Source organism: Euleptes europaea, chromosome 3, assembly GCF_029931775.1.
Source record: "Euleptes europaea isolate rEulEur1 chromosome 3, rEulEur1.hap1, whole genome shotgun sequence".
Lineage (NCBI taxonomy): Eukaryota > Metazoa > Chordata > Lepidosauria > Squamata > Sphaerodactylidae > Euleptes > Euleptes europaea.
Window position 1 is genome coordinate 45,448,459 of NC_079314.1, and position 24,869 is coordinate 45,473,327.

Genomic DNA, 24,869 nt, shown 5'->3' on the forward strand with positions numbered 1-24,869 from the left:
TGGCCACCAAATCCTTCCAAGGGGTTGTGGCTGAGGTCTTGGAGGTTCCCCAGTCCTCAGCCAGCCACTTCTGCACCGTTTCTTGGATGCCATGTTGACCAATCTACAGGAGCATGTGAGCTTCCCCACACAAAATACAAAGCTGGCACCCATCTGGCCAGGGTTAGCTGAAATCTGAGGCTTCAGCAACATAGTGGGCACTGTGGACTGTACTCACGTTGCCCTCATAGCCCCCTGGAGGAGCCACCATCACTTCTACAACCTGAATGTTCAGGCATCCTGCAATCACCAGGGCATCTCCTCAGACTTTGTGGCCAAGTTACCAGGCAGGGTCCATGATGCTCAGATATTTGTGGCATCTGGCCTAAACCGCCTGTTGGCCACATGGCCAGAGGGAAAAGGATGGCTGTTGGGTTATCAGTTGGAGAACGGGGGGGCAGGCCAGCAGGCAGGATTCCTCAATCCTAATGGGTGTCATTCCATCTACACTAGGTGACTGCAGATACTCCCACCTCCCATGATTGCTGACACCATGGATGACCTGCCAAACCATGCAGCCTACAACCAAGTCCACTGCCACACATGCCTGGTAATTGAGCAGGCATTTGACCAGCTGAAGATGCGGTTCTGTTGACTGGCCCAAGGTCACCCAGCAAGTTTTAATGGCAGATGGGGGATCTGTTCTTCCAGACCAATACTCTACTCCAGAGGTTCCCAAACTTTCTGAGTTATGGAGCACTTTTCAGGAGAGAAATTCACGGAGCACTAATTTTCACCTAGCACCTATATACTAAACTGAATTACAGTAGTATTTTTCTTTCCAATCTCTTCATGGAGCACTAGGAGATGTTTCGTGGAGCACAGTTTGGGAACCTCTGTTCTACTCTAACCACACTACAGTGGTTCTTATAAACATTGGATAAAAATTATGGCATTTTAACACTAGCAAATGTTCACGCCAGATGTTTTTTTTTATTATTTTTATTATTTTCTACAATTCAACAAAAATAAACATATCTCAACAATATATTCAGTTGTAACTACTTGTAACAAAAAAGCTCATTGCTATTACTGAGAATATGTTATCTATAGTATTCAATGCTATCTGCTATATATGACTTCCCCGCATCTTCTTCAGTCACTAATTCTACTGGTTAACACTTTTGCATTTCAAATTAATTTCTAATCCTTATTTTCTCTCATACAGACTTGCTTTAAGCTATCTATACTACTTCTATAAGCAATTTCAAGTCCTACCTAGTTATAATATTATCATCATTGTCTCTATATAACATTCTATTATTCTATAATAAAGGGATTAGATCAATACATAAACAAATTTTCCCATTAGAAATTCATCAAAGTAAATCCACTGTGCCTCCCTTACACCCCAAAAATAAGCATCATCTTAGCCATTATCTTGCTTTGGGAGGGGATCTGCCAGTCCTTCTTTATTTCCCAATCCCCACCCCCCGTTTTTCAGTATAGTAGCTGCAATTCTGGCCTCTGAAAATGTAAAAGAAGATCCCAGTGATTGTATCCATTGGCTTCTTGTTAAAATTTCCAGCAGCTTCTTGGTAAAATCCTTCGTCATGTCTCCCTCCATCGCTGGCTGCCAGGAAGTGTTTTCTTGGGATAATAATGTTCCTCCTGTCAGCAGTAGAGGTATTAAATTCTCTCATGTTGCTCTCTCTCATTGCCAGCTGGTCACTTGCAGCTACCTCTTTAAAAATAAATTGTTCTAATTCATTGTCATTTTTTCCAGATTTTATCACCATTTCCACATAGCATTCAATCGTCATCTCCTTAGTAAAATCTTTTTTTTTCCATTGACATATTTGTTGTCGTATCTTGGGTCTTCATATCGTGGATCTCCTCAATAATTGTGTCCAGTTTTCCATTAATTGATTTAAATAAGATATTCATCACCTCAGCTAGTTGAAATACTTGATGTGAGAGCGCTTGTTGTTTTTCAAAGACTAAATCTTGTTGCACTGCAAACATGTCCATTTGTTTGAGTAACATCTCTTCCATCCTCTTGTTTGACATATCTGCTTGTATTCTTATATAAAAGCAGGCTTTGTAATTTTCAAGATATCCTCAATTACGCTTCAAAGCGGCACAGATAAAGAAAAGAAAGTAGACAGGAAACTGCAGTATCATAGACAATGCGTCGTCTCCTCTCGGTGGTTAAGTGGTAGGAACGATTTGATGGTTACACCGGGGAGATTCACTTCAAGTCTTCCAATCTGCCCTGTCTTTTCGATGGTAACAAAGCCCTTCTTATTATCTTCCGGTCTTAAGAGGCGACGTGGCTGGACTGATTGAATCAGAGAGAGCCGGAAGTGGGGGGGGGAGGTTTTCGTCTCCCTCCCTCCCCTCAAAGCATTTAATTGGTAGTTGTAAAGTCATTCAAAAGTCCCTTTTATTGCATCTACTCACTGATCAAGTTGATAAGGTCTTAGTCGGTTCATTTAATGGCATTTGTTTATTTAAAAAGTCTCGTTACGCTGGGCAGGGAGTCGCCGGTTTTCGTAGGTGTTTTTATCGTCATTCAGGTCTTCTCAATCAAGATAAAGGCAAAAAGTGTCTTTTTACTCACTCTGACTTCCAAAGGTGAGGCTTCTTGTTCTTTTCATAGATTCTTTGATGTTAATGTATAGAGGAGGTCAAAGCCTAAATCCAAAGAGTCGTCCGTGGCAATGGTAGCCCCTATGTGCCGGCGGGGACAGCTTCCAAATCTCCGAGAGGCTTAATAAAAGCTCTCTCAGAGAATATGGGAGTCCAAACCGCTCTTGAAGGCTGCAGGGGAATTTCCTGCTTCCCGATCCACTATTTAGGACCAAGTTGGGGTGCTTTTTGCACTCCAAATCTAAACGACTCTTGGTGTCTCCTGGGAGCCCCCAGGAAACAATGGCGCTCGGACCAAACGCTCTACAGGAAGTCTCGCCAGATATATGTTTTTGAGGTTATAAGTGAAGACTCATTATGCCCATAGAACAGTTATTACTCAACATCTTTTAAGCCTCTGCTAGCAAAGAAACCTTGAGGTTAGAACTACCAGAATTCTAGATTGTTGCTGAAGAGCTACTACATATCCTAAGTATGCCCACTTGATGCACATCTGTAAAGTTTCAAGGTAAAGAAGGCACACAATATTTGTTTATTTAGAAAATAAGTCATCTCTCCAGAGACTTGCATATGTTTTTATGATGACACTTGGGGACAGAGACTTGGCTGTCCTTTCTCTAGATTCTTCTTAAGAGAAAGCTTCAGAGTAACTATAAAGAGGGAAAGCTGTTCATTATGAGGTACATAGCTTCATAACACAGCTGACAAAAGCAACATTAGCCAGTACTGTCCCAACTGAAATCAGGATCATTAGTATCAGAGGAGGAAGGCACACTCAAGGTTCTAGCACGTTAAAAAAAATTGTAACATGTCCACCCAAACTATCAGAAAGGCCCAGGAGGACTCACTCCCCACTGCATTCTTTCACAGGGATCTACTTGTTAAGATACAAAACTTAAGTACTGAAAGACAAAAATAGTAATACAGAAATACTGATTGCATACTGTAATACATATGGAATAAACCAGTAAAATATACGCATGTACTGATCAGATCAAAGTTGCATCTAGTCCAGCATCTTCTTTCCCACAATGGCCAGGCAAAAGCTTCTGGAAGCTAACAGGCAGGACAATGAAGGAAATCACCTACCTGCACTGTTGCATCCTAGTAGCTAGCATTCAGTAGCAAATAGCTAAAATTCAGGGGATTTTGTTCAGTTGACATAGCTAATGGCAATGATATCTTTAGTACAAGTCTGTTTCTATTATGTAGTGCTGCGTAGCAGATTTATTTAATGTATTTATTTAAAACACTTCTATCCATCCTCATCTCCTTGAGCCCAAAATGGCTTTCATGTATCTGTTGGGAAGATAGCCACCATTAACAGCAGGCTAAATTTCCACATGTTGTGCAAGTGGCAGTCATTCTCTGCTTTCTGTTCTTAAGAACAAGATAGACTAGTGGCAACCTGAGAAAGGGCCTTCTCAGTCGTAGTGCAAAACTTTGGAACTTCCTCTCCAGGGAGATTCATAGGTCTGCCTCCAGTGGGTGAAGACTCTTGTTTTGTTTGGCATACCCCCAATAACTGTTTGTCCACCTTGTTATATTGTATCTGATTTTAGCAGGATAAGATACCACCAGTACAGGAAGTGATCGCAATCTTCTCAATTGTACAAATAAACAAGACTGTTTGGCTCCCCCATCCCCAATTTAACATGAGTGATTTGCTTAACAGTAGCACTTCACGATTTCCAGAGAACCCCTTCCCCATTTTTTTCATGTTTCTGCTAGAACCTGGGGTATTCTGGAGATGAATGGGAGAGGGGGAATCTCAGTTTAGGTCAGTGGTCGGCAAACTCATTAGTCAAAAGAGCCAAATATCAACAGTACGATTGAGATTTCTTTTGAGAGCCAAATTTCTTAAACTATATAGGTAGGTACACTGTTTATTAACTTAATAAACTTTAATTAAAGTTTTAAGTCTTAATTAAACTATAGGTACACTGAATAAAACTTGATATCTGTTGTGGGGAGAGGAAGGGAAGGTGATTGTAAGCTGGTTTGGTTTTCCTTAAAAGGTAGAGAAAGTCAGCATATAAAAACCAACTCTTCTTCTTCTTGTGTTCACCTGAAATTTATACTCTCCAGTCCTTACTTCCTGATATGAGTGGACCGCTTGTGCTTGCTAAGCAGGGTGGAAAAGGCAATTTGTGCATGATCAAAGGCATCTTTTTCTTATTTTCTCATTTAATATTCCTGGACATTTTCTGGGCCTAAGTCCTTGTGAGCCTTATTGGCAACTGACTAATTAACAAATCACATTTGCACCTGACAGAGTTGCCAACTGGTCAGAATTTTACCAGTCCAGCCAGGAAGGTCCTTGTTTTGTGTGCTCTGCTACATATAGGGTCAGAGACCCTAAACACGTAGATCTGTGGCTCAGGGGTAGAGCATCTGCTCTGCAGGCACAAAGTTTTGGGTTCAATTTCCTGCTCCTCCTTTAAAAGCAATAGGTGAGGGGAAGCCAGCATGGTGGAGTAATGGGTAAGAGCAGTGGTTTGGAGCACTCCTCCACATGAGAAGCAGAGGCTGATTTGGTGAACTGGATTTGTTTCCCCACCCCTACACACGGAGCCAGCTGGGTGACCTTGGGCAAGTCACAGCTCTCTCAGCCCCACCTACCTCACAGGGTGTCTATTGCAGGGAAGGGACGGCGATTGTAAGCCGGTTTGATTCTTCCTTAAGTGGCAGAGAAAGTCAGCGTATAAAAACCAATTCTTCCCTTCACCTCCTTTATGCACGCTTTAAAGTGGGGCCCAATCCACACACACCCCCAACCTTTGTGCCCAAGCGAACAGGAGCTACGCTCACACGTGCTAATCCCGCCAGAGGAAGCCTGGCCGCGTCGAGCTCCCCCCCCCCCCGCTCCCCGGGAAGAGGCGGGCAACGACCCCCCCTCCCCTCTGCCCCTCTCCCACCACCCCTGAGACTATTTCGCATGCATAACGGCGCTTCCAGGAGGACAATGTGAGGGGGGGGGAGACGGAGACATCCTCACAAAAAGCAGCCCAGTGTGGCCTTTCCTGGCGGCCCGGAGCCCCACACGCCCCCCTGCCCCTGACTCCCGCACTCCGCCACCGCCGCTTCCCAAGAGGGAAGGAGCAGCCAGGAGCAGCCCCCCTCCCCAAGCAGCGCGGCCGTGAGAGCAGCGGCCGGCCCCGGCTCGGTGGGGCTGGGCGTGTCGCCGGAGCGCCGGCTCTGTTTCACCACCTGCCCCCAACGACCCCGGCCCGGCCCCTGCTAGGCACAGCGCCCAGGCGCAGCGGAGAGCTGCCGGCACCGGGCCGGCCCCACTCGCCCTCGGCCAGACTTCCCTCTGCCCCGTTTCCCGGCCGGACGCTGCGGCGTGGCCCGGGCTCGAGGAGCGGCCTCCCTGGAGCGAGGGGGGCGGCTCCGCACCGGCGCGCCCTGGGCGCATAGGCGAGGGGGAGCGGCTGCCGGGGAGGGAAGGCCAGGGCCGGCCGGCGAGCGCCTCGGAGCGCCGCCACTGCTGCAGCGAGGGTGTGTCCTTGAGCCCCCACCCCCTCGGTGCTGGTGGGGGGTGGAGACCGGCAGCAGGAGGAGGAGGCGGAGCAAGTGGAGGCAGCGGAGAATAGAGGGCCAATGGAGCCCTGAAAGGCTGCAGGAGCTGCGGTGGCGGGGGCTCCGTCCTTTCTCCCCCCCCTCCACCGTACCCCACCCCGGGCCGGGCGGGTACCTTGCAGGCAGAGTAGACGCCCAGCTTCTCAAGCTTCTTGGCATGGGGCGCGGAGCGGAGCTGCGCCTTCTTGCCCGAGATGCGAGCCGAGCCGGGGGCCTCCTCCTCCGCTGCGCGAGCTGCACTCAAGGGGCCAAAGAGCCACATGCGGCTCACGAGCCGCGGTTTGCCAACCCCTGGTTTAGGTAATGGGAAATTTCAATACCTCTTGTTCTGGATTTTTTTTAAATGTATCATCTGTAAAACACTTATCCAAATATTAAGATGCCAAACACTTTTGCAGATATCAATTTATCTACTGCTCTATTAGGGTTAAACCAATATTACTTGTCCAACAACAGTGATGAGCACAGCCTTAATTTCTAACAGATGCTGCACTCATAGAAGGCCTATTATAAAGATTTCGGCATGGAGCACCAGAGTATTACTTTGCCTCAGAATTAGGGGCAATTAAACTGATTGACATCATGCCAGTTCTACTCATATGCCTAACCAATTATGGCTTGACATTATCTAGTATAACAAGTTTCTTTTTTGATATGCTTGTAGCAATACTTACCGTATATACTCGATCGAGTATAAGCCGAGTTTTTTAGCCATGATTTTTGGCTTTAAAAACTCACCTCAGCTTATACTCGGGTCAATACGGTAATTCACCTGCCGGGCCCTCTCCCAGCGCGCTCCCGCCGGCCAGCTGATGGGCGGGCTGTCCCGCCTTCTACCCCCACCCCACCCGATCGAGCCTTCTGCGCGGCGGCGGCTTCTTCCCCCCCCACCCCACCTGATCGCACCTTTTGCGCAACCGCAACCGCGCCTTTTGTGCGATCGTCGCACCTTTTGCGTGATCGCGCCTTCTGCGCGGCGGCGGCTTCTTTAGTTAGGGGAGGAAGGGATTTGCCTCTGAAATCCTCTAAAGCTAAGCACAAAAGAGATTACATATACAGTGGCATACATCGTATTATTGATGTATATTAGTATCAAATTTATTAACATACTTCATAAAGTTAAGCATAACATTTATATAACATACTCAAGTATCACTCAGATTTCTTTTCCATAGAACTGCAAACTTCTGCTGCTGTGCACAAAAGGCAGCTTAAAACTGTTTCCTTTTCCAGTTAATGATTTATTTTGAGACATTCTGAAGTACTGTGAAATTTAAGTCACCCTGATATAGAACTTGAGTCAGATATTTTGGAAGCAAGCATCATTCCCTCAAGAGAAGAAATGTTCCTACATAAAATAGTATAATTTAATACATAGCCATTAATCGAATTGTAGTATAATGAGTAAATCTTCTAGATTTTGAAGTTGTTTAGGCTGACAGCACGCTACATCAGAAAATGATGTAAATCTAATAGTAGATTTTCTGCTCTACACCTCTGAGCTCAACAGCAACATTTCACGTTTTCAAGGACTTTTCGCACCGACAATTGTTTCTTTTATACATAGGGTTGCCAGGTCCCTCTTCACCACCGGTGGAAGGTTTTTGGGGCCGGAGCCTGAAGAGGGTAGGGACTTCAATGCCATAGAGTCCAATTGCCAAAGTGGCCATTTTCTCCAGGTGAACTAATCTCTGTCGGCTGGAGATCAGCTGTAATAGTGGGAGATCTCTAGCCAGTACCTGGAGGTTGGCAACCCTATTTAAAAAGCTGAAAATATATAAAATAAAGGTATAAAAGCAATAATCCTTAATAAAATGTTACTTAATTGACTTTATTCTAAAAATCTTGCATGCTTTAAAAAAAACTAATTTAAAACAAAATCACAATATAGTACAAACATGTAAGAACACAGCCTTAATGCTGAAAATCCATGCTTCTCTATCAAACACGTTTCATTATCAAACACACTGGGTTAGAAGGCTTTTCTATCTATAGCAAGAACTGTGGGGAAATCTATCTGCCTTCTGAGGTCAAGCACTGTAAGTATAGCACAACAGATCATGTACTATATTTATTATTATAGTCTTGATACTCTTCACCAGAGACAAACAAGTAATCACAGGAGTTGGGATCTAGATCCTTCCTTCCTGGACAATTCACTGAGCTCAGCTCTATTATTTTTGTCCTGAACTCTCCAATTCGTTGTGCTTTCAGAATATGAATACATTGCTTCCTACTTAACAAACATGAACATTAGTATCCACTCTATGAAATGCAGGCACCCCCTTCTGCGAGGTCGCTCTCCTGCCTCTACTGTCGTGCCTTTCACATTGGAGCTCCTTAGGCCTCAGAACTGCGGAAGGCACAATGCTGACTGACCACTGCAGGTCCCTCCTTTTCTCCCTGGAACAGCACTCTGCCTCCTACTCCAGCATTGTGCTACTTCCTTCTTCCTTGGCCTGTCTGGGAAGTCTGCCGTTTATTTCCCTTTTTGGTCTTTCTCCTGCCTCCTCTATCCTTGAAGAGCCCCTCCATTCACCCAATAGCCCCTGGCCCAGCCTCGCCTGTTTCCCTGGTCCAATTGTTCCTCTTCATTCATCTGCTGGCTGGCTCCTGTAGATTTCCTTGTCTGCCTTATGCAGGCAGCCTGTTACCTGGTGCCTTTCCCTCCCTCTGAAAGCAGTGGACCAGGTAAGTATCCCAGCTCTGGGGCCTCAGTGGGAGGAGCTGAGTCATCCAACTTGTATAAACTATACTTCAACTTTTAGCAGCTTAGGGCCTTTGCAGTGGACAAACTGCACACCACTGAATTAAGAACCTCTGGAGATACTAATGGACCCAATGTTTATGCATCTTGTTTTATTTATTTATATTTTAAAAATATTTTATGCTGCCTTTCCATCTGAATAACATTCCCAAGGGGGTGAACATTAAAACATTTCAACGTTAGTACAGCATTTAAAGTAATTCAGTAAAAAAACAGTGTTGCACTTACCTGTGACTATTGTTCGTAGAGTGGTCTTCTGTGCAGGCACACAAGGGACTGCGCTTGCGCAGGCCAGCCAACGGAAGATTAAAAAGCTTCTTGAAGAGTTTCGCTCCCTTGGAGCGCTCCCCTCCCCCGTCAGTGATCAAGCCTCAACGGCTTTTCCCGCCCAGAGATCACTTGACAGGGGGGCGGGGGAGCACTCTTCCCTCAGTTCTCCATTTGCCGCCGCGGGTCTGAACACACAGCAGTGACAGCCCACAGCGGGGACAGGAGGGAGGGATGTGTGCCTGCACAGAAGACCACTCTACGAACAACGGTCACAGGTAAGTGCAACACTGTTTTTCGTAGTCGTGGCTTCTGTGCAGTCTTACATGGGAGAATAGCAAGCTTACCATCATAGGTGGTGGGTGTGTGCTGTCACAGAAACAACGATGTCAACACTGCCTGTCCTATAGATGCCTCCGCTCGGGAATTGATATCAATGGTGTAGTGTCTGATGAACGTCATCGGAGAGGACCATGTCGCTGCTTTGCAGACCTCCTGTATATTGTGGATATAGGAGAATGCTGCGGATGCAGCCATTGCTTTAGTGGAGTGTGCACGTAACTGTAAGGGGCACTCCACTCCTGCTGCTTCATACGCTAGTTTAATCACGGATACCACCCATCTGGATAACGTCTGGGTGGTAACTGATTTACCTTTGTTAGGGCCTTGAAAACAAATAAAAAGATTATTCTCCAGTCTGAATTGTTTGGTTCTCTGTAAATAAAAAAGCAACGCTTTGCGCACATCAAGCGTATGCAACCTTTTATCCGCATTTGACTAAGATCCTGGAAGAAAACAGGTAATGTGATGTCTTGGGACAGATGGAATTTGGACACCACCTTTGGCAGGTAAGTTATGCTAGGTCGTAAGACCACTCTGTTAGGAATTTTTTTTGTGAATGGTGGATCATACCTCAGAGCCCTGAGATCACCAACCCTTCTTGCTGATGTAATTGCCACCAGGAACACTGTTTTAAATGACAGCTTTGCAAGGTCACAAGTGGCCATGGGTTCGAACGGTGCTGACATCAGCCGTGTCAAAACTAATGATAAACTCCACTGGTGCAGAGGTTTTTTAACCGGTGAAAATAGGTTATTCAGACCCTTTAGAAATTTTTTACACATTTTATTTGAGAAAAGTGACGATGTACCCACCCCCTCATGAAAAGCTGAAATGGCTGCCAAATGAGTCTTGATCGATGAGTTAGAGAGGTCTCTATCTTTAAGAGATAGAAGATATTCAAAAACTAGTGGTAGAGGGCAATTCTGAGGTGATACTCCTTTACCCGAAGTCCATGTAACAAAATTATTCCATTTTAACCCATAAGCCTGTCTTGTGGACGGTTTTCTAGAGGCTGTCAGTACCTCTGCTACTCTATCCGACCAGTCTCCTACAATCTTATTCTCCAAGCCGTCAGGTGGAGCATCTGGGGATTGTGGTGTAACACCTGCCCTAAGTGCAGGAGGTAATCTGAACTCGGGAGCTTGATGTGTTTGCCCCGAGCTAGTTCCCACAACACTGGAAACCACAACGTCTTTGGCCAGAACGGGGTGATGATGACATTTGCACTGTCTGCCCTGATCTTCCCTAATACCTTCGGGATGAGGGGGATTGGCGGAAACGCTTACATGAGCTGTTCGTTCCATTGAAATTGGAATGCGTCTCCCATAGATTCCCTGTCCACCCCTGCTCTGGAGCAGAACCTTTGGCATTTTGTGTTTACCGATGTGGCAAATAGGTCTATCCCAGGCCACCCGCATGTGTGGAAGATGGGGTATATAAAATCCCTGTGGATGGACCACTCGTGGTCTATAGATGAATCTCTGCTCAGAGCATCTGCTTCGCAGTTGGATGTGCCTGCCACATGAATAGCCGTGATGTCCACGTGGTGTTTTATAGCCCAGTCCCATATTCGGGATGCTTCTTGACACAACGCTAGGGAGTTTGTGCCCCCTTGCTTGTTGATGTAAAGTTTTGCGGTCATGTTGTCCGTGGCAATGAGGACCGCCTTGTGTCGAAGAATGTCTGAAAAAGAAATAAGTGCATTCCTAATCGCCTCCATTTCCAGCAAGTTAATGTGTTTTGACAATTGTCTATGAGTCCATCTACCTTTAGCCACTAGGCCTCAACAGAGTGCCCCCCAACCCCCTAGGGAGGCATCAGTAAATAATTGCACATCGTGTGTGCCAACTCCAAATTTGATTCCCTGTAGTAGGGTATCTTCCTGACCCCACAAGGAAAGTGACCTAATGACCACTCTTGGTATGGACAGTCTTTTCCACTGCGGATCTATATTGATGCGGAATGCCCTAATGAACCAGTTTTGGAGTGGTCTCATGTGTAACCTAGCGTGTGGTACTACCGCTGTGGTGGAGGCCATCAGGCCCAAAAGTTTTTGAATAGATACCGCTCTCTGGAAACGGTTGTTTGAGCACATGCGCACCATCTTTTGTAATGCCCTTACTCTTGTCATGGGAAGGAATGCCGAACCCCTCTCAGCATCCATGACTGCAGCTATGAAGTCAGTAACCTTAGTCAGATTCAATCTAGACTTTTCCTGATTAATGATTAACCCCAATTCTAGTAGGGTATCCTTAACCAAGTCTACAGACTGACGTAGATGACATTCCGAATGGCCCACTATGAGCCAATCATCCAGATACGGAAAAATGGTGCACCCTTTGGTCGCCAAGAATCCTATGACCTCCGACACCACCTTGGTAAATACTCGAGGGGCTGTTGCAAGTCCAAAAGGGAGTACAGTGAACTCATATGTCACCACCCTGCATATGAATCTCAGAAAAGTTCTACAATCCCTATGTATCGCTACGTGAAAATATGCCTAGAGTCCATAAATCCATACCCCGGATAAAAAGGGGGTGGGTAATACCCATAAGGCATCCATCCGTGTGGTTGATTAAGGTGCCATGGTACCGACATCCCCTCCCATGGCTCCTCTTCTCCCGAGATCAGCTGTGAATGTCTTCCTCAACAGGATGTGAATGTCTTCCTCATCCGAGGATGACAGCTGAATCTCAGCCCCCGACAGTGATGGGGTCTTCTGCTTTGCAGGCGTTTTACTGGGCTTCTTCCCCGTTCCCTCGGGGAGCCCACTTCAAACTCCCTCGGCGCCCTCCTCGGAGAGGCAGACTTGCTTCTCAGAGCCGAGGACTTCCTGGAAGGAGACCTGTGTCTTGGCGACGGGGCCTTCCTCGGCTCCAACATCGTAGTCTCCGTACTCTCTCCCTCCCCTTTTGAGGGCGGGGACTCATCCCAACCTCCCCTTCTCGCTGTCTGCGCCGCTCTAGCGTCCTTCGTCTTGGGCTCTTTAACTCTGTCAGCACCGAGCGACCCTTCCTTAATCATTTCCGAAGGGGGGGATAAGTGGAGTTTCTTAGATTTATGTTTCTTTGGAGGAGGCTCAGATGCAGCCCTAACCCCCTTCAGGGGTTTCTGCAGGGATCTTTTAATTACAGAGCCTGATGAATTTGGTCATCCCACCGACCTTTCTCTGTCTCCCCGCTCTGGGCATAGTGATTTCTTGTATAGAGCTGTCATAAGTTTTCTGGCTCTCTCCTGTCTGGACTTTTGCGTGAAGAGCGCACATTCCTTACATTTAGACACAATATGCCCTTCCCCCAAGCATATGAGGCAATCTAAGTGACCGTCAATTGTGGCCATCTTCGTGCCGCAAGTGCGGCATTTTTTAAACAAAGCCATCCTGGTCTAAAGGAATCAGACCGCTGTTTAAAATTTGTCAAAATTCACTTTCTTTAACAAGACTTATCGCAGTAATTGAAGCTCCGTGTTCGTTCCGCGGCAGCAGAATAAGAACTGAGGGAAGAGTGCTCCCCCGCCCCCCTGTCAAGTGATCTCTGGGCGGGAAAAGCCGTTGAGGCTTGATCACTGACGGGGGAGGGGAGCGCTCCAAGGGAGCGAAACTCTTCAAGAAGCTTTTTAATCTTCCGTTGGCTGGCCTGCGCAAGCGCAGTCCCATGTGTGCCTGCACAGAAGCCACGACTACGAAACATATGAACACACATAACACCACAACCAAGGAGGAGGGCCAACAACAGTTATTGAGAGTATGGGGGTTACCGCACTTGTATTCCCAGCGATGTATTAAGTGTTTGAAAACGTTATAAAAAATACTGTTCGCACTTTGTTTGGCCCCTTTAGCTGTGAAGACGTCTTCCAACCATGTATAAGCCGTGGTATCCAAAAACCCTTTTAAAGCGATGTTTTTTACAACATTTTCAAACTCTTAATACATCACTGGGAATGCAAAGTGCGGTAACCCTTTTAGTCAAACAAAACAAAAATAAAGTCTTCACCCACTGGTGGAAAACAATAGCAAGATTTAGATTAATCTCTCTGGGGATGGAGTTCCAAAGTTTTGTCACCACAACCAAGGTTGCCATCTGTCTAGCCCCAAGTGGCGGGGGCACTCGAAAGATTACTTTAGTGGATGCCTAGGTTCATATATGAAAAGGCAGTTTCCGATTCAGATAAGCACAGATAGTTGTTCTGGTCTGGATTCACTCTAGGGAAAGAGTACCAGGCTCTTGGTCAGAGAATACTGGAAGCATGATCACATGTGGTGACAGCCAGCAAGTCTCACTTTAGTCAGCCCAAACTCGTGCATCCAAAAATAATATGTGCCTATCTTTAATCTATTGGAATGACCATCAGTAGTGCAGAACTATAAACAAGTCTGCAAACGCTTACCAGCACAGAAGTGTTCCTACCAAAAACAATGTATATTATACCACTACTGGTATATGTTTTAGTGACCAGTTTTTAATAGGCTTGTCGTATTTATTGACTTACTTTACTGACTTGCTGTGTTTTATTGATTTTAAATGTGAGCCACTTCAATCAGGTTCTGGAGAGGTGGCATACACATTTCCTAAATAAATAAAAATAATAAATATTGGCCACAGTGTGCTTAAGCTGAAGGCAACTAAAACAATATAACGTTTTACTGAAATTATCACTATGTTGATTGCTTTAATAAATTGCTCCACCAAGAAAAAAACATCCAGAAATACATACAACTTGCATTCAACTAAATGCAGATTTGGATAACCATAGCATAAATTTGTAATTATATAGTTACATAGACGTAGTCTCTAGCTACTTCTCTGTACCAATTATTCTAGGTAAAACCTAGTTATCACTAACATGATAAGTAATGATGCAATGTATTTGCAATACTGCAGAATCTAGAGCTACATTTTCAGAACATCCTACCATATAAAAGTGCCCTGTTTGCTGCTGCCAAAAGGCTACATGACTGCTCAACTGAACTGAACTAATAAGCCTGTGGAATAAGTAAGAATACTCCACCACCATTTAAATTAGTCAGCTGCCTGGCTCAGAGGCCCTCTGTGACATCAGAGGAGCTGAGGAAATGCACGAGAAAAAGAGGCCATAAAATCTGAGGGCACGCTTTTGGCTGCTGCAAAGGGTCAGGGAGTTTACTCGTTCACAAGAGTACAAGGAGCTCACCATGACCTAAGAGCAAATCAGCCAGCGGCATCAAGAGAGGAGAAAATAATTTGGTAATTTGAATGCAGAGACGCCAAATATTATCTTAGATATTCTGAATCCTCACAATATTTGTTTTTATTATTTTCTTTTTGGTGTTGTTTTTCTTAGCTGCCATCTATAAAAACACCCTTAGAGAAGGCAGTTTCCACACTGACACAACTTACTTGGGCTACAATTTTAGTTTAGCTTTATTTTCCTATTTGTATTTTAAATTTTTGTAAGCCATTTCAGAGATTCTGTTAAACTTAAGAGAGTAAGGCAAAATGTTCTACGTACATAAACATTGAGGATTGATATGTAACTGCGCTAAAAACAGACAGCATATTTAAAAGCATTCCAACTAGTATAAGCAGCAGTCTTTTTAAGCTACTCTCAATATGGAAAACCCATAGTTTTCCTCTTGGTAGAACTTCTTTAGTATAATTTTTAAGACTCTGAAATTGTGTCAATGTACATAAAGTTGATACAATGGATTACCCATCATTAAACTAAAGCATGTCTTTCTTGTGCATTCATGCCATGTGACAATTCTTTAACATAATAAACAGCCAAGGAAAATCCAGAAAGAGTGGTTTCTCTCCAGTATAACTGCATTCTTCTAGTGCCACTGTCTACTGTACAATAGACAGCACTGCAAAATGTTTATGAAACACAAGAAAGCTGTTCTATTTTTGTGATTGCCTGCAGGAAGTGGAAAACCCAACCAACCCTTCACAAGTGTTTTTCATTCTGGAAAATAATTTACATTACACAGTTTGCTCTAACGTATTATGTTTTACTTCACAATTCATACAGCACAGCTCCATCAGCTCCATCAGAAAACAGAACTTCTAAAAAGGTTATGAAGAGTGTTTAGGGTGCTAAAGGTATGGTTGAAAGAAGTACTGCTAACAGTTTGATAAACATCTATACTAACTCCACTACAACGCAAAGTTTGTCATTTAAACAGCAATCCTGGTAAATTAAAGAGAATATAAGGAAATCTGTATTTAAAACATCTGGCAACGGATTGTAACAGATCCTTTGAAGCTCCACAAAAACTGGGTTTGGAAAAAAGCCCTCATAATTCAGTCTCCCATACTCTGCAGTTCTGCAACAATTTTTTATCAGCAGAATTATACTATATAACTGAATTTTATATGGGGTAATTTGTGTGGTATTTTGCTATTTTTATTTTGTTTTTTCTACGAAGTTTATGCTCCCAAAAAAGAACAGGGCAGCAATTCTGTTAGTTGTTAAGTTAGTTGTTAAATGTGGACGTTGTTCTGTTTGTCCGTTAAGCCTACCCGTCAAGGAGTTCAGTTCCACCACATCTAACTTTAAATTGCGCCATTTTTCGAATTGCGCAATGAGCCTCGTGGTTTACGCCATCACATGTAAATGTTCAAAACTTTACATTGGAAGCACAGTCCGCCAAATCAGATTACGCATAGGGGAACACAGATCCCGCATACGTGCGCGGAATTTAAATGCCCCATTAACAAGTCACTTTTTGGAACCGAAGCACTCAGAGAATGACCTGAGATTTTTTGTATTGTGGACATTCAGAGACCACCCTCACGATACAACAGACGTACAGACGACCCTTCTCCAACACGAGATGCGTTTCATCCATCTCTTTAATACCATGGCCCCCTATGGTTTAAATAACGAAACAGATCTCTTGTTTTTTATAGTGCTTTTTTCCTTATAAGTGAAACGGACCATGAATTGGACAGGTCCCCTTTAAATTCTTGAGATCTATGCACACACCATCACGTGACCTGAGACAGGAAATATATTTTACACGACGCTACACTTAACAACTAACAGAATTGCAGCCCTGTTCTTTTTTGGGGAGCATAAACTTCGTAGAAAAAACAAAATAAAAATAGCAAAATGAAACAGAAGATGTTTATTCTGATGGACTAGTAGAATTATGATGATTCTCCCAGGCAAACTTTGAACACATACTCTTAATTGAGGTAAGAAAGGTTATCATATGTAAGCTTGCAATTTATGCTTGTACAAATTTATTTAGTATCCATAGATAAGATGTTACTTGATTTTTAGGCTGATGAAGCTTGATAAGGTGAAAGCGCTATAATTATTTGGGAAAGCGTTTCCTCCTCCCCGTCCTGCCCCATTCCCGTCCGGCTGCGGCAGGGCTGTGGACTCCACCCTTGGAAGTTTACATCAAGATCACCTACCTCTTGGACTTGCTTCACGTCTTCTTTCGGAGACTGCCAATGTGCTTATTATTGTATCTGCTGTTACCCTTTTAACAGCTGCTGTACATTGTTGTACATATATGTATGTTACACCAACTTGTTGAAGTCTTGCACCATTTAGATCGTTTAATATAGTTTTTTGATACTATATTACTTCGAGCCTGCCCTGTTTTCTTTTCTACAGTACCTGGAGGTTGGCAAGCCTACTTGTCAATGACAGGTGGGCAACCTTTAATGAGGGAACAACTGAAGGTGGCAGACAGAAGATAGGATGAAGTGCATACCCATCCTTTCTCCTACTCTCATTTCTGCTGCAGATATCCATACCACACAAATTACCCCATATAAAATTCAGTCATATAGTATAATTCTGCTGATAAAAAATTGTTGCAGAACTGCAGAGTATGGAAGACTGAATTATGAGGGCTTTTTTCCAAACCCAGTTTTTGTGGAGCTTCAAAGGATCTGTTACAATCCGTTGCCAGATGTTTTAAATACAGATTTCCTTATATTCTCTTTAATTTACCAGGATTGCTGTTTAAATGACAAACTTTGCGTTGTAGTGGAGTTAGTATAGATGTTTATCAAACTGTTAGCAGTACTTCTTATACCCACTGGCAATGAATTCCATAGTTTAATTACTTAATGAGTAAAGTAGTTTTTCCTTTTGTCTGCCCTAATCCTATTTCCCAAAAACTTAGTGGTGTGCCCCGAGTTTCAGTATTATGGGAGAGGAATAAAAACCTTTATCTACTTTCTCTATCCCAGGTATAATTTTACAAACCTCCATCATGTCCCCACTTAGCCACCATTTTCTAGAATAAAAAGCCCAAGACTCTCCAGCTTTCCTCATACTCTAACTCCTGAATCATCTTGGTTGGTCTCTTCTGTACTTTTCCCAACTGTGCAAAATCATTTTTGCAAACAGATTTTTGCAAAAGGCAGCAGAAATCAAGACCATCAGACATCAGTGGCATGCTGCAGTCTTTCATCTGCCAAGAAGTGATTTTTAAAGATGAGAGTTAAAACTGCACAGTATCTGAGATGGAAGAAGCCAGGTACTATGGGAAACAAAGCAGTATCTGGATGCAAGATCACCTTGTCCTGATGAAACTGGAGGTAAGGCTGATCACAGAGTCTGCTTGTTTAACAGGCATAAGATAGGGCTTCAAGGAAGGCTGTCCTTAATGACAGCAAATGGAGGTTGCAGAAGGCCATAGTTTCAAAAAGACAAAGTCTCGTCAAACCTTTGAAAAACTGTTTAAGAACTGGCTAAGAGTAAATGGAAGAAGATGCAATGACAGGGTGGTGTACAGAAATAGCCACACAATGTATAAGTAATGAGAATATTGTGAGACCATGGTCATGCAAGAATAGTAGGTACTCTAAAATGGAATGAATTGAACAGTTCAGAGGGTCCCAATGGGAGGTGAAAGCATAAAACAGAACAATGGACTTACCACGAAGGTTCTTTTTGTTTGAGAACAAGGAGGACATTCTGGCATGTTTGGGCACTCCTCTCCCATCATACTAGGAGGCAGGACCTAGATTGTTCTTTCCGCCCCAATGGGAAGGGGAAGTGCCCACCTTCTTCATTTTGGAGGCTTCCACAGCTCCTAAAGAGACTACTTCATGTGCCTTGAGCCTTCCTCCATTCTGACCTTCTGAAACAACTTGGTCAGCAGAACAAAACTTAAAGCTTTTAACAGGAACAAGTAAAACTGTAGAAAACAGGGAGAAATAGTTTCACAACTACTTCCCTGTTGGCAAATGGTTCCTCCACCATTGGAGACAAAAAAATCCAAAACAAAATTGGGTGGATCCAGGATGTCCTCCTCATTCTCAAACAAAATGAACCTTCATGGTAAGTCCAATGTTCCATTTTCGTTTGAGATGAGGACGACGTTCTGGCATGTTTGGGATATTGTAAAGCCACATGTCCAATGGGAAGGTCCCAACTGCCAACCACAAACACAGGCTTGTCTATACCACCTGCTGCAGCACCCTTAAGCCAAAGGATGCATCTGCTGCTGCCATAGTGTCCATTTTGTAATGCCTGGCCCACGTTGAATTGGATGCCCAAGTTACTGCTTTATATATGTCTTCCATTGAGGCATTTGTATGGAAGGCTGCCGTGGTAGATGCACTTCTAGTAGAATGCGCTGTGATTCCTTCAGGCGGGACAAAGCCTTGAAATGAGCAGGCTATTGATGTGCACTCTTTCAGCTACCTGTTAATAGTAGTTCTAGATGGTAAGAATAATTCCTGGGCCCTGTGAAAGACTGAATTCACTTTAGATACAAATATAGGATCTGGACATAAGACCACCATGTCTTTAAGGAAGACGCATAGAGAGAATGACTGGTCCAAGGTATCCCAATAATTTTTATGGCAAGCAGAAACTTGAACCTGGGTCTTCATGGTCCTAGTCTAACACTCCTAACCACTATACCCTTTTGACTCCCATCACAAAATGATTATTTTCACAAGCACCTTACATTATATCAACCTTCAAGATGACCAGGTCTGTGATAGGCTATTTTTCAGATAATTATATGTTTAAAAGTTTTGCTGATGAACTTAACTGAGAACTGACCCATACACAGTTCGAGAACAGTTCTCCAAATTTTGTTTTACTCATCAGCACTTCTTACTTCTTTAAGAATTCACAGAACAGCAGGGTCATTTTTCAGAGGGCTGCTTGTCTCCATGCAAGACATGTACATTTATAGCCCCATAGCTTCAGCCTTCAGGTTACGAAACTTTCTCAAACTTGATTATGATTGTCTCCTAAAGCTTGGCTTTGGACATCTTGCCATCAACTGAAACTGTCTGAAAGAGCTTTTCCATTCCAGGTCTTCACAGGAACAATGCTGGCCAAGATATTGTGCTTACAATAGTCTAGCAGAGAGAACTACAATCTACTTCATTTGGCCAAAACAAGTCAAAGATTAAAAGATTCAGTTCCTTCTCACTTTGTGTTTGCTACATGAGAGCTGCTGAAAAGCTATATGAAGTAATGTGAAAATGCCCAGGCCACATTGGAAAAGCTCACATGGTAACATAAGGACAGCAAACGCATGGGAAGGAAACACAATATTGTGTCCTCCACATGGCATGGGGTTTTTCCACCACCCAAGCAATGTGGGCTGAGCTGCAGTGGCTCCCATATTGCAAGTATATTGAAAAGACTCTTGCAGTGGGCCCCCCAAGAGGTTTCTCCTCCCCTTCCACCCTCTCCCCATCATCTTACATTGTGGGGTGATATACGAGGTTGCTATATAACCCAAAATGCCACCCAAAGTTCTTTGTGGGGGCGCTAACATCTTCTTATGCATTGGTTTCTTTATTTATTTTCATATTTTACCGGAAACTTGGACCTATGCTTTAGGCCTTCTCTAAACCTAAACCTATGCTTTAGGATTCTCTAATCCTCACGGAGAAGGGCTATACTTGGCTATTTGATAGCTGTTTGAGGAAGCTGGCATTTTTATTATGTTTTAAATAGAAGACTGCTAATTTTAACTATAAATTTGAAGCCCCCCTGGGAACTTACTGAGTATACAGAGTATAACCTTTTAATAAACACCTTCTGCAATGTGGCATGTTATACAGCAAAAATGTTTAAAATGACATTCAATATTTCTATCAGTGACCTATCAGTACTGTTGGACTAGTTAGAAGTATGCATATCACTAAGCTATGCATTAAGCAAAAGATTTATTCCTCAAAGCAAATTCCAAAGAGGTGGCTGTATTAGTGTGACACTGCAAAAACAAACCTTAAAGATTCATGGCACCTTAAAGACTCATGCCACAACAAATCTTTTAGTTTTCCAGGTGCCACGGGACTCTGGTGTGATTTTACAAAGTAATTACTCTGTTTAGCAGTTCAAGAATCACAGCAAAAACAAATGAGGCTGCAGCTGTGTGCATATTACTTCTCTGAATATGTATAACGTAATATAAGATTTGAGATCATATGAACTGTGCAACTAGTTCCACACACTCCGAGCGTGCTAGTGTTTTTTCCAACAGCAGCCACCCACGCTACACGGCAAATTGCATTTGAAGCTTTAGTGCTTCCAAAACAGTTTGGAATGTGCCATGCTGGTCCACAACTCCATGTTAAAAAATTTCATTGGTCTTGCCCAAAATTGTTCTTTGGATATGATCCAAGGAATGTAATGGACTGATTCCTGCACTGGGATTTTCCTAACCCACAAATTAGATTTAATCAAGGCCAATACTCCAGTGAACTCCATGGGACTTAATTTCAAACAAACATTCATATAATTGAGCTGCAAGTATGGAAACTCTGTTCAGAAGGGTGAAAATTAAAGGACCAATGTGGTTGAAGAATACCAGCTATTAAAAGGATATCTAAAATGATGGATTTCTTTAATGTTGAATTCAACTGCAATTGATCCAACAAATAAGTCAGGTATGTATTTGAGGCTAGATGCACTGAAAACACTATTAATTATGAGAACTGATGGAACTTTAACAGTTTTTTTTATTAAGTGGAGTTTCTGGTTAGATTAGCTATCCTAAATTAGCTATTTTATCATATAAACCACCAAAGCTGCAGATAGACATAATTCTATAATGAAATCCCAATATTGCCATGCGTTATTAATATTTTTCACTGGTAATAAGTCTAAAAGCTTTGATGTTTGGTATGATTTCATAACATTGACGACCATATAGAAATTTCACTTCAAATCTCAATCAGAATTATTAAGATTCCACTCTCAGAAAATAAAAATACTTTGCAATAAATATAGCCATGTATAAATCTAAAATATTTTTAATTTATTGTACACATATCGAGCTTTAGAATATTTTATAAGACCAATACAGTAAAAATGATAATCTTTAGGGGGGAGAAATTAAAAAACAATCTGTCAACAGTGATCAGTGAACTGGAAACAATAATAAAGCTTGTTGTAAAGAAAGCAAATGTTTGCAAGAGTCCATACATACCATTCTACATTAAACGAATGTGAAAAATATTATATAGCCAAGCTATTTCAACAGTACGTATAACAAACATGTAATTTGACCTGACACAGCATTTAAAACTCAGTTATTAGTACCCAGATACAAAAGTTAGCCTGAAAAGATGGCCTCGTTCTAAGGAAAATGAGGGTCCAAATGGAGATCCTATGGTCAATTTGTTTTCCATTACTCTACAGCAATTTTTGAAGGTGCTTATCACATATACAATCCCATCAGATTCAAACAAAATTGACATACACTGTAAAGCTGCAAAACATCACAATGAGTTACCTGAAGTCATCCAGCAAATCGCTGGCTGGGCAGAGAATAAGCCCCTAATTTTTAGGTCTTAAAAAGGTAAAGGTAGCCCCTGTGCAAACACTGGGTTATTACTGACCCATGGGGTGACGTCCCATCATGACGTTTACCTGGCAGACGAAGTTTACGGGGTTGTTTGCCATTGCTATCCCCAGTCATCTACACTTTACCCCCAGCAAGCAGGGTACTCATTTGACCAACCTCCGAAGGATAGAAGACTGAATCAATCAGGAGTTGGCTACCTGAAACCAACTTCCGTTGGGATTGAACTCAGGTCGTGAGCAGAGCTTTGACTGCAGTACTGCAGCTTACCATTCTGCGCCACGGGACTTACTTGTCAATAAATAAAACAATTCAACACACTGGCTATAAAATCACCTACACAATAATTGATGTGATTTTCTAGGAACTAGTGGGGTGAAGGGGGAGAAACATACAGTGTTTGTACACAAGCAGGCATTTTTGCCCTTTCCTTCAAATCTCTCCTTCACAAAGAGAAGATCCAAAATGATATATTAGATGGAATTTTAACATATTGGTTAAGCATATATTTTTAATGAAACTGTTCCAAGCTTATGAGATAAAAATGGAATGCTTATGGAATAAAGAAATGATAGATGCTAACATTCTTGGTACTGGAAAAGATGCACGATGCAACAGGGCAAAAAGTGAAACACCAACAGGTTTGGCAATATAGTGCTCTGAATGCAGGGAGGAATATGAATTATGCTCTGCACGTGCTCCAGCCATTAAAAGTCTTGTTCCCTTTGAGAAAGATGGCCAAGTCATACTCATGTCTAAGGAGCTTAAGCCCCAGGGCCTAACATTTGGCACATGGGCAGTGAGCTATACCTGCACTAAAAAGCATCACCCTATCTTAACAGACAACAGATAAAACTCGTCACACTATTGTGTGACAAGAGATTGTGAGACACCTATGCAAATAAGAGAAAAATAGAGACGTCACTGAATTCTTGTTCACAGAAATTAACCTGGTTTTGTTTTTTAAATCCTCATTTCTCTCTACTGTTTCTAGGGGAAACTGCAACCATGAGAAAACTCAGCAAGCCACAATCACCACACTAACCTGCCACTAGTTACCCTTGTTTCAAACATATGAGCCCGCATGCCTGCCCACTAGATAATTAAAAGAAAGAGTGAAGATCTGGGCCCTTTGCATTCCCCTTAAAAGCTACCTGGTGCTGAACAATAACTTATTCTGCAAAACCTCGTTTTTAGAAGTCACACGCCCTGTACAAAATAAGTGATGACCAAAAGAAACCATTCTTGGGAAAGGAGTATTTAAAAAGAGGAGAAGAGAGAAAAGAGGACCCCAGAGATGGAAGGCTTAAGATGAAGAAGCCCCCCAGCTTTAACAAGCCCAGCTACACCCCCTCGGGCTGGTTGACCTCGCCCTCCCTCCGCACGCTGACAGCTCTTCACATCCTCCCCCTTCGCCTTCCAATAACAGCCGCTCGTTTTTTTCCTGACCCAACACGAAGTCCCTGGACTCCACGAAATGGTCGTCCCTCCCTCCCACCCACGGCATGCAGCCGCCGTCTCGTCCACACACGCATCGCAGCCCTGTTTACCCCCCATCACCCCCACATACACACGTGCAGTCCACCCTTCCCACCACGACCCTCCTCTTTTCTCTTCCAAAGAAGCCATACCCTCCCCATTCTTCCCTTGGCTTCGCCCCCTCGCTCTCTCTTCCTCTCCTCACCACAAGTGGCAGCGGCTGCCTCCCAGCACCCACCGCCAGCCAGCCAGCCCCCTCCCGGCCCTTCCTCTTTTCACCGAAGCCTCGGATCCACCCTCCCTCAAGAACGACCCCTCTCCCCCTCCCCCAGTAAGGGCTCTCCAAGCTCTCCTTCACCCCCCCCCCAAGGCTGTCTCGCCCCCACTCCTAATCCCCCTCCCCAGTCCTCATTTCCTTCCTCCTGCCTCTGGAGACCTTTCCCGCTCTCGTCGCCCCCCCCCCTTCCTTCAATTGCCCAGGCTCGAGCGACCGTTACAGGGAAAGGGACGGTCAGGAGGAGGAGGGACGTCCGAATCTTACCGGTTATCCAGAACCGCCGCCTCCTCGCGCGCGCGATGCGGAGTGAAGCTGCGCGAAGAACGCGACCGTGCTGGACCAAGGGCACAAAACGGCGCGAGAGGCAACAGCTCGCTGCCGGGCGCGCGCACAGCGCGCATCTGAGGCAGCAGCAACAGCGCGCCGCCGAGAAAGGGGGTGTGGCGATCATGGCCCCGCCTCTTCTCTCTAAGACATCGTTGCGAAGGGAGAGGAGGGGGCGGTGCCGAGAGGGACGGCGATGGGCGCCTTTACCAGTCAATGAGAGAAAGAGGGGCGGGCTTAAGAAGAACTCCGGCTTCCCCGGCGAATGCTTTAGAGCGAGGGTGGTCTCTCGGTTACAGCGGCAGGAGGCGGGATGTAGTGCGGCAAAGCCCAATGGGGTAAGAGTAGTGGAGTGATGGACAGGCGCTAGAACCGGTGGGCAGCGTTGTAGAAAGAGTGACGTATATACCGGTCGTCGG

At 44.0% G+C, this 24,869-nt stretch overlaps 1 protein-coding gene across 1 annotated transcript in view; it reads right to left on the reverse strand.

Annotated features, from left to right (window-relative positions):
- PHTF2 (putative homeodomain transcription factor 2) overlaps positions 1–24,413 on the reverse strand; it is a 108,629-nt gene extending 84,216 nt beyond the window's left edge. Inside the window, exon 1 of the mRNA XM_056845948.1 lies at positions 24,391–24,413. The gene's annotated coding sequence lies outside the window, so the exon portion shown is untranslated. The remainder of the gene's footprint in view (positions 1–24,390) is intronic.
- Positions 24,414–24,869: the final 456 nt, after the last annotated feature.